Here is a 10,722-nt window from a genome sequence, read left to right as displayed (position 1 = left end):
ACTCACTCTGTAGACCAAGCTAGCCTCGGACTCAGAGATCCACCTGCCTCTGCCTCCACTGCCTGGCTATCATATGTTATTTATGACCCTTTGGAAGAAAACTTGAGCCTTCAGATAGATGTGTGGCCCTTGGAGCTTGAGTTTGCACTGCTCAACTGTTCAATATGCTTTATTTTCAAGGTAGGATATTCGTGGTTAGGATCCAGGAGAATGGTTAGAATCCAGTGGTTCTCATCCTTCCTAATGCTGCAATTCCTTAATATACTTCCTCATGCTATGGTTTCCTCCAACCACAACATTATTCTCATTGATACTTCATAACTGTAATTTTGCTACTGTTATGAATTGTGATGCAAAAAAAATTTGGAGAAAGGGGTTTGCAGGAGGGGTCGCAACCCCTAGATGAGAACCATTGGATTACAAAGTGGCCACTTGAGAGCAAAGGTAGCCCTGGTGGTGGTGGCGCACGCCTTTAATCCCAGCACTTGGGAGGCAGAGGCAGGCAGATTTCTGAGATCAAGGCTAGCCTGGTCTACCAAGTGAGTTCCAGGTCAACCAGGCCTACACAGAGAAACCCTGTCTTGAAAAACAAAAAGAAAAGAAAAGAAAAGAAAAGAAAAGAAAAGAAAAGAAAAGAAAAGAAAAGAAAAAAAGAGAAGAGAGGAGAGAAGAGGAGAGAAGAGAGAACAAAGGTAGGAAAGGTGAGTTCCAGGTCAACCAGGCCTACACAGAGAAACCCTGTCTTGAAAAACAAAAAGAAAAGAAAAGAAAAGAAAAGAAAAGAAAAGAAAAGAAAAGAAAAGAAAAGAAAAGAAAAGAAAAGAAAAAAAGAGAAGAGAGGAGAGGAGAGAAGAGGAGAGAAGAGAGAACAAAGGTAGGAAAATGATGTGATACATGATGTCACTTTTTTTTTCCACTTAATATATCAGTCACTCAAACTACAACCAAGTAGAGAAGCTCTGATCTGGACCTGAGGCATTTCAAGATGGATAACAAAATGGATATGTATCCCCTACAAAGCAGACCATTCTGATGATATCAAGTGATGACAGTTACTGTCTTGGAAGCTTTGCATGACAGAGAACAGGAGCTCAATCAGCTTGCTCATCCTCAATGTGAGTCTCACCCCTAAGAAAAGATATATTTTGTCAAATAGGACATATGTAAGCATGTAAGTACATGAGTGTCTGCACATGTGTGTATTATAGAGATTCCTTGTTAAGTCCACTTAAGGTCTATTTTCCAGTTTGGTGATGTAGTTCGATGGTAGAATTCTTGCTTTGTACATGCAAGCCAAGGTTTGATTCTCAACACCGGAGAAATAAAACTAAAATTTAAATTCACCTTGAGTAGGGAGAGTTTAGTGGGCAGAACAGGAGCTTTTTGGGAGAGGGAAGATTGAAATAATACTGGCCACAAAGGCCCTCCTCGTTTCTCCAGTTCTGATTGGCTCCTGTACTATTGGTTTTGGTATCATCAGACCTGTGTCTACCTTGCTTCTGAGTAGGTCAGAGGCCCCAGCTATTTACCCTTCCTGAAGCAGCTCCCCTTTCCGAGTAGCAAGAAAGGAGTTCCAAACTCCAGGAACATTTACACAGCAGGCAAGTTTCTTGGTGCTGGGGCTATCATAGTTGGTGCTAGATCAGGAGCTGGAGCCACAGCTCTCCTCCTGAGCCATTCTGGTTTGTGTTATGTTTGTTACCAAGGAGCTCTTTTATTTGATGGTTGCTTTCCTTGTTGCTCTCTGCCATGGGAATCACATGGGTGATCCAGCCATCTCTGCTACTTTGATTCTGTGTCATTCCTGATGGTGACATGCACTAAACTTAATCATTATAGATAACATTTCTCTTTTAAAAAAAAAGTAAAATATACCATCCTTTCAGTTTGGGTAGTCACCAGCCTCTCTGGTTAACTTTCCTTGAGCTTCAACTTCCTCATTGTGAAGTTTAGGGTATAAACATTGACTACTGAATTGACTTCTTAGTGTTAAATAAAATATAGGATATATACATATGTGTGTGTGTGTGTGTGTGTGTGTGTGTGTATATATATATGTGTATATATATATATATATATATATATATATATATATAGAGAGAGAGAGAGAGAGAGAGAGAGAGAGAGAGAAATACTACAAAATACATCATACATGAATGCCATACAATAACAAAGTGAAGATAAATACAGTAAACAAATCTCTGATTTGTGGTTACTTTTTTCTTTAATAGGGCCAGTGAAAACATTCATGGAAGGCAAAAGGGTTACACTACAGAGAAAAGCACTATGCTTATCTACTGTCCTACTTACTAGGGCTACTCTTACTGTGATAAAGCCATGACCAAAGTGACTTGGGAGGAAAGGGTTTATTTGGCTTATGCTTCTTTATCACTGTTCATCATAGAAAGAAGTCAGGACAGGCACTCAAACAGGGCAGAAACCTGGAGGCAGGAGCTGATGCAGAGGCCATGGAGGAGTGCTGCTCTCTGGCTTGCTCTCTATGGCCTGCTCAGCCTGCTTTATTATAGCTCCCAGAACAACCATCCAAGGAGTGGCCTCACCCACAATGGCTGAGCCCTGACCCAAGAATCACTAATTAATAAAATTCTTGACAGGCTTGCCTACAGCTGGATTTTATGGAGGCATTTTCTCAATGAGGTTCTTGCTTCTCAGAGAACTGTGGATTATGCCAAGTTGTCATGAAACTATTTAGCACATCTACATACTCGTGCGCCTTGGACTGTAGTCTCTAGCATTTAAGATTCGAAAAGGATGGGATGGGGGGCTAAGTTTTCTCCTGCATTTATATCAGTCCCACCCCCACCAGGGGCCAGAAGACAGTGACAAGACTGCCACTCTATAGGAGGCAAGAGCCCAAACCAGGGTTCTCACTACAGACTGACATCCAGCAACTCATTAATTACATAGCTCCATTAGTGGGATGGATCCCTTTGTCTTTCTGGATGACAATCTCCATTTCAATGCATTCAAGTCTTATTTTGTTCTTCACTCCTTAGCAACCCAGCTACTGCATTCTGACAAGTCCATTTCCTTATAAGACAGGAAACATAAAGAAAAAAAGAAAACAGGAAAAGAAAAGAAAAAAGAAACCCATGGAACTTGCTGCAGTTGAGATTTAGCTCAACAAATTCTGCTAATCAGTTAATTTGAGGGATAATTGTACTGGCTGAAAACAAATGCAGGCTGCATGTCCCTTGTACGATGGCTTCTCACTTTGGTTTTTTTTAATTAATTATTTATTTACATCCCAAATGTTGCCCCCCTCAAAGTCCCCACAGTCCCCACTCACAGAGTCCCTCCCTCACCCCCTTCCCTTAGCCTCTGAGAAAGTGGGTACCCCTCTGAGTTTCCCCCCAACCCAGGGGCATCAAGTCTCTGCAGGATTAAGTGCATCCTCTCCCACTGAGGCGTCTGCAGCCCTCTGCTGCATAAGTGTCAGGGGCTTTCTCACTTTGTGATGCCTCCTCACACCAGGAGAGAATCGTCTTCAGTCTTTCGAGAACAAATCAAAGGACAACTCTGTAAATGTACTCAGGGTTGACTTTATAGACTTCCAATACCAAGAAGGCTGTGTTTGGATGTGATTGCATAGCTCTCTGATGTCATTCCTACACAGTAAAATACAGGAGATGACAGTCACAAAAGAACAAAATTAAAGGAAAAGCTGAGAAAGATGTCTTTTTTTTTTTTTTTTTGAGACAGTGTAGGCTCTTGTTTTTTTTCAGAGTCAACAACTGCAAAACTATACTTGATACTGTAAAACATTCATCAGAGTGTGCTGTATACAAATATGTCCCCTTTTATAGAAAAATGAGTTTCACACTTCCAAGAGAGGAAGTGACAAAACACCCCAGGCATGAGATGGAATTTGAAATGATACATAACGGAAAGAAAAATGTTCATCTTTCCGAGAGTCAGAGAAGAGGGAGAAGAGATGAGGCCAAGGTTGAGGCACAAGAACGGTGAGCCTGTGAAGGGGGCAGCAGTAATGTCAAACAGACACGACGACTTAAAAGTTCCCTTCATGTTTTTAAATTGGATTTTAGAATGGATAGGTAGCTGGAGAACAGAATGGAATACAAACGTAATTGAGTCCTGAAACATCGTGAGCTCTGCATTTAAAGCAATGGGTGTGAGCACTGTTGTGTCCCTGTTAGTTGAGCAAGGTAATCAGCATTTACCATTCCCTTCTGTATACGTACCATGCTCCACAAAAAGGATAAGTATGGCACGTTTGAATAAAGCTGCGGGTTTCCTTACTCAAGGCACTTTTACATAGAAAATACTGTGGCATGCACATAATTTTAAGACCAATAGGCAAAGCAAAGCTGTTGCTTTTCCTTCCTACTGATGCATACAAAGTACCACAAGCTTAAGCAGCTTTCCCTGATATCCATGTGTTATTTTATATTCTTCATAAGTCACGTCCAAGTGTGGCTAGGTGGATTGCTTAATTGTGGTGTCAAAAGGATGAAGTCAAAATGGCAACGGGTACTATGACCTCATTTAAGTTTTAAATATGTCTTCTAAATTAATTACTTATAGGAGAATTTGGTTCCTGTCCTAGGTAGGGTTTCTACAACTGTGATAAAACACCATAACCAAAAGCAACTCTGTAAGAAGGGATTTATTGCATCTTACAGCTCTCAGATCATACTCCATTACTGAGAGGGTATATCAGGTTGGGAAACTCAAGACAAGAACTGATGCAGAAGTCATAGAGGGGTACTGTCTATTGGCTTACTCCTGATGTCATGCTCAGTTTTATACAACCCAGGACCACCTGCCCTCCAACATCAATCGTTAATTTTAAAAAAATACCTATAGGCAATCTGATGACGGCATTTTCTCGATTGGGGTTCCATTTGCCAGATCACTCTAGCTTGTGTAGTCAACGGGGGAAAAAAAAAAAAACAAAGCAAGACAAAACCGGGTACTTTCTTATAGAGCTGAGAGGCCTTCTACTCCTACAAGCTACCTACAATTCCCTATCATGTGGCACTATTCACAAAATGACAGTTTGCTGCCTAAAACAGCAGGAAGCTACAGCAGGCACGATGGCACACACCTTTAATGACAGCACTCACTTGAGAGGTAGAGACAGGAGTATAGGCTCAGATTTTTCAAAACTACTTTAATAAGGGTTCTCAAACACCTTGATCTGCTCTCTAGCCCACTGTCCAAAGGTAAGAGAGAAAAGATGGTAAATAGGACAAGGGGGTGTGGACCTGTTTAGAAGTACTTCTTTGCGGTGGTTCTAATCTCTGTTGTCAGGATATCAGCTATCCAGTTCAGTAATGTCAGGAGACAAACAGTCTAGTTCAAAAATGTCACCTAACAGGAATCAGCAACATTGGCATGATCCAGCAGAAACAACCAGGCCTCCCCCATGTAAGCACAAGTCAGTGGGAGTGGCCAGAACTAGCCAGAAATCCAGAAGTTGTTCTCTGCTGTGCCTCCCTCAATGAAGTGAAGACAAGCAAAGATGTGAGACGAATGAAGTATTCATTGCATGACTAGCTATGCAAGCACCCTGTCACTGTCTGTTGGGTCTCACTTATACTCTCTCAGAACATCATGTATCCTCTCATGGGTCTTGCTTCAGCAAAACATCACAGGTTCCAGGGCATTGTCTACTACACAGTGAGTTAGTTCTAGAGCACTTCTGGGACGATATGTCTGAAAAAAAAATTCAACTGGAGAATGAAGAATGTGGGTGGTTCCATCATACAGGCTGTGGTCTCTGGCTGAAAACAGGAGAAAGTCTCCCAGTATCAGCTTCTGAAAGAATCTAAAACATTGAACTGGCAACAGGTCAGCTGGTCTTCCATGATCGTGGTGAGAATGGATGAAATGCCATAGAAAGCTTCTAATGTCCCACTTGGAATTCGCTTCTGTTGAATAGCAGTACTGCAGCTTTTGTCTTGGCTGTTATAAGGAAATATCACCTAGTAAACTAGAGAGCAATTACTGTCCTTGTTTGGAGTAACCCTGGAAAGAGGGCAAATGATAAGATGAGTTAATGTGAAAGGAAGGTCTTTTGTCTTCTTCACTGACTACAGAATATATGACCAGCATCCTGATTCCCCAGTGTAGGAAAAAAAGAGAAAGCAACCAACTTGTCTCCATTTAATGATAGAGTATTAGGGTACCTAAGGCATTAGCATCACTGATCGAAGAGTCTGTTCTTACTTGGATGAACTTTTAGAACTCCACAAACATTTCTTACCTGCCTTATGCCGAAAAGGAAGGAAGCACCTAGGACAATAAACAGAGTGAAACAAAAAGAGAAAAATGGAATCCCATCCACACATTGGTTATTAGGCCAAATTTTTCTAAATTCCTTTCTTTAATAGCAGTTCTATCCAGTCATGTTAAGGCACTTCTGGTGAAATACATCATGAAGCTTCCAAGTCCCTATGGTGAGCCTTGATGCAGGACGAGATGCTCATTCATTCACTTAGGGTCATAGGTATTTGTGTCTCATTTCTCCAGCAGATATTGCAGGGCCTTCTCAAATATGATAGGGATACCAGCTATCAGTCATAGGCAGATTATTGCAGAGGTAGACGAAGTAGTGACACTTACATTTGTTCTCAAAGCTGTTTTGCTTTTATCATGGACACTCACAACCAAATGATTATCTGAAATTACACGAGTAATCGTAAGAATTCTGAAATGTATTGGGAAAAATTCTACCTATGCTCTTTGTATAAGGGAAGGGTCAAGGACTGTGAAGGGTAACTCCTCTCTTTGAGAATCAAGAGAAATGCCCTATAATGCTTTGAGTATGAAATATCCCCCAGATGCTCATGTCTTTGAATGTTTATTCCCCGGATGATGACACTATGTTAAGAGGCTGTGAAACTTTTTTAAAGTTCTTAAAAAACAAAATAGAATCTCACTGTTTTGCAACTTTCCTTTTCCCCTAACAGCCCTTCTCATGCACCCAACTTTGCTCCATTTCAAATTCAGGACTCTGTTTATTTGTTGATATATATATATATATATATATATATATATATATATATATATATATATATATATATATATGGTTTTACTGCTGTGAACAGACACCTTGACCAAGGCAAGTCTTATTAAAAAAAAAACAACATTTAATTGGGGCTGGCTTACAGGCTCAGAGGTTCAGTCCATTATCATCAAGGTGGGAGCATGGCAGTATCCAGGCAGGCATGGTGCAGGCAGAGCTGAGAGTTCTACATCTTCATCCAAAAGCTGCTAGTGGAAGACTGACTTCCAGGCAACTAGGGTGAGGATCTTATGCCCACACCCACAGTGACACACCCATTATAACCAGGTCACACCTATTCCAACAAGGCCACACCTCCAGATGGTGCCACTACCTGGTCCAAGGGTATACAAACCATCATTATATATATATATATATATATAATGTATATATATATATATAATGTGTATATATATATATATATGTATGTATCCCTAGGATGCAATGTATATATGCATATACACATACTATATATATATATATATATATATATATATATATATATATATATACACATACACACACATATATATGTATATAAGCTATAAACATAACCTGCTTGTCTGTATAATGTTGCTTATGTATGTATGTTTTCAGGGTTGACACTTGGTATTACATAACCAATTGGTGTGCTTTTCCTGGGGAAAACAATTCCTCTCACTCTCAGCATTCCTTAGTTGCTGTAGTTCTTTGTCTAGGATTAGGCCCTCCATATTTCCCCTTTCCATGTTTGCATGTCTACTGGTCTTATCCTTGTTAAGGTCTTATTCAGGCAGCCATGTTTTCTGAGACTTCTCTGACATTTCTAGGAAACAAAATCTCATAGCAAATTTCCTGTTCCTCTGACTCTGTGATCTTGCCCTGTCTTGTGCTATGATCTCTGAGCCTTAAGTGCAGCAGTTGGATTATAGATATGCCAGTTGAAGCTGGGCTTCACATAGCCACTTGTTCTCCTCATTTTGATCAATTGATGTGGTTGTATGTAATGGTTTCCATCTGTTGCAAGGAGAGGCTTTCACAGATTTCTTAAATAGCACATTATTGTTTAAACTCAGGTTGCATGTTCCTCTTGCAAAACATGTAATAATTCCCATTCTTTAAATCATGTACCTGCATAAACATTGTGTATTTCTGATATATGTTCACATAATTTTTCTACGGTTCCTACTACTGAAATAATGACTGCATTAGGAGATTTTGTTCAAAAGTTTAAGTACTCCTAATATATTATCAGGCAACTCTTAATTTAATATTTTCATACGTTGTATTTTAGTCATACCTTCTCTTCCTCCAGCTCTTCTCAGATTTCCCCTGCCCCTACTTCCTTAGCCAATGTTGTGCTCTTTCTCTATGTACACAGAGCTGTTTCTGTGGTGGGGGATGAGACTGTGAAACTTGTAAGAAATAGATCATAGCAGGAGGAATTAGTTCCCTGGAAGTGGGCCTCTAAAAGTTATACCTAGACCCTGATGCCTGTTTCTCTCGGTTTCCTACTCCTTTGTAAGTGAACATCCTTTGACACACGTTCCAGCTTCCATGAATCAAGTTCCTCCACTCTGCCTTCACCTCCATGATGGACTGTAAGCCAAAAGAAATCATTTTTCTCCCTTACATTGCTTTTGTCAAGCTTTGTGATCACAATGATAGAAAAGTACATAACACAGTCCCTAAGAAATGAAATAACCCCAATTACTCAGTGAATGACACAACTCTTTTATTTCGTGCACAAAGTGCATAATATTCCCCATATCTTTTCTCATATGCATTTCTGCGCTGTAACATTCTGTCAGGAAAAGAACTGTTCCTCATGGTCGTTCATGTTTCTCAGAAACTACAATCTATGGTTTCCACTGCAAATATGAAGACACATTCTTATAGTGGAGGGAAAGTCTTCCTGGTGTATTTTCTGGATTAGTAATTTTAGGAAGAAAAGAGTCAATTGTTCTTGGTATTATTCTACGCAAAAATGTTTCTGAGAATTTTATAGCATTTTTTTCTACCTAGAAGAGTTTTTCTCCCTCTCCTTTATTTCACGCTATGTGAAAATAAATGTGTTGTTGCCCCCAAAGCCACACATCTATCTAATTAAGCCAACTAACTTTCTTCATCACTTGAAGTAAAAGGAATATCTTTACTCTTACTTTAGAGAACAGAGGACTATATAACATCCATTCTACCTTTCATGATTCAGTGCCATGTTGGAGCCTTTTGAAAATCAATACACTTTCCTTCGCAAGTCGTTGGAAGTGCCCTAGGTAATCAATAGCACATCATTTACATTTATAGCCAAAAGCAGGGTGGGTAGTGTGGGGTGTGTATATGCACGAGTGAAGAATTACCTTAAGGGAATGTAGTGGCACATTCTTGCCATGTCAGCAGCATGTGAAAAGTCGGCAAAAAATGGTGAGTTTGAGGTCAACCTGGGCTACATAGGGAGATCCAGATCCAAATAAAGAAACAAAACAAAAAGCAATGTATTTTTATAGAAAGTAACAAAAACTTGAAGCCTCAAAATGTACCTGCTGTACTCAATGAGTAGATAACTATTTTACAGAAGGCTATCTCCATCATGTTGACAAAAATTTGCCAAAATAAACATTTAAAAAAAAAATCTGTGTTTACTCTTAGTGTTCTTTTCATTTGTACTCTATTCTGCAGGCAGTTCCCTTTAAACCTATTTCTAAAATGACATCCACAGATGTTAATTTGTAAAGTAAAATTGACTTTCTTTTATTTATTATTTTTACTTGTTAATTTTTGAATCAGGGTCCTGTTCTCTAGCTCAGGCTAGCCTTGAAATCACTCCATAACCCAGGCTGGATTTGAACTCATGGAAATCCTTCTGTCTCCCAAGTGTTCCCGAGTTCCAGGCGCATCCTACTATATTGGCAATGTTTCCTTTCAAGACGTGAAAACTTGGGTTCATTTGCCATCATTTTGTCTTGTTCTGATATTGTTTTGTTGTGCTGGGGACGGCACACAGGCTTCACACACACCAGCAACTAGTTTTCCAGTAGGCAATGATGCCATCTGCAGTCCTTGGTTCAGTTATGAATTAGAACTTCCATTATCTTCTGACATGAAGAGTCTGCTCAGCATATACCTGCACATTAAGGAGAGAAAGAAAAACATGGTTTCATGCATCAGCATTTGATCTTTATGTTGTTTCCTTTTTGCTACAATCATTACTCTTGTTGCTATAAAATAACCCCAAGGTTGCTGTATGTGGACATAGAATCTGCAATGCAAATTATTTTTCCTAGCTATGTGTGGTGGCACATACCTTTCATCCCAGCACTCAGAAGCAGAGAAGGTAGATATATATTAGGTTAGTCTGTTCTACATAGAAAGATAAGGAGTTCCGGGCCAGCTAGGGCTACATAATGAGACTCTTGTCTCAGAAAAACAGTATTTTCACTAGTGGACTCCTTAGTTGCAAAAAGAAAACTTGAGGCTGAACATAGTGGCACATGCCCATAATGCCAGCACTCAAGAGACAGGGGATTATTCAAGGGAAAAGTTCACAATAGTAAGTTCCAAACTATCCAGGGATATACTGTAAGACTTTGTCTCAAAATAGTAGTAGTAGTAATGATAATATCATCAATAATAACAGCCGGGCGGTGGTGGCACACGCCTTTAATCCTAGCACTTGGGAGTTCGAGGCCAGC

At 39.8% G+C, this 10,722-nt stretch overlaps 1 long non-coding RNA gene across 2 annotated transcripts in view; it reads right to left on the bottom strand.

Moving 5' to 3' along the window:
• Positions 1-8,755: 8,755 nt before the first annotated feature.
• Gm36522 overlaps positions 8,756-10,722 on the bottom strand; it is a 41,994-nt gene continuing 40,027 nt past the window's right edge. For both annotated transcript variants that reach the window (XR_878117.3, XR_386937.3), the window contains exon 4: positions 8,756-10,154. This is a non-coding gene — a long non-coding RNA (predicted gene, 36522). The remainder of the gene's footprint in view (positions 10,155-10,722) is intronic.

Source organism: Mus musculus, chromosome X (assembly GCF_000001635.26).
Source record: "Mus musculus strain C57BL/6J chromosome X, GRCm38.p6 C57BL/6J".
NCBI lineage: Eukaryota > Metazoa > Chordata > Mammalia > Rodentia > Muridae > Mus > Mus musculus.
Note: the sequence above shows the minus strand (reverse complement) of the source record. Positions and strands in the feature narration are given on the sequence as shown.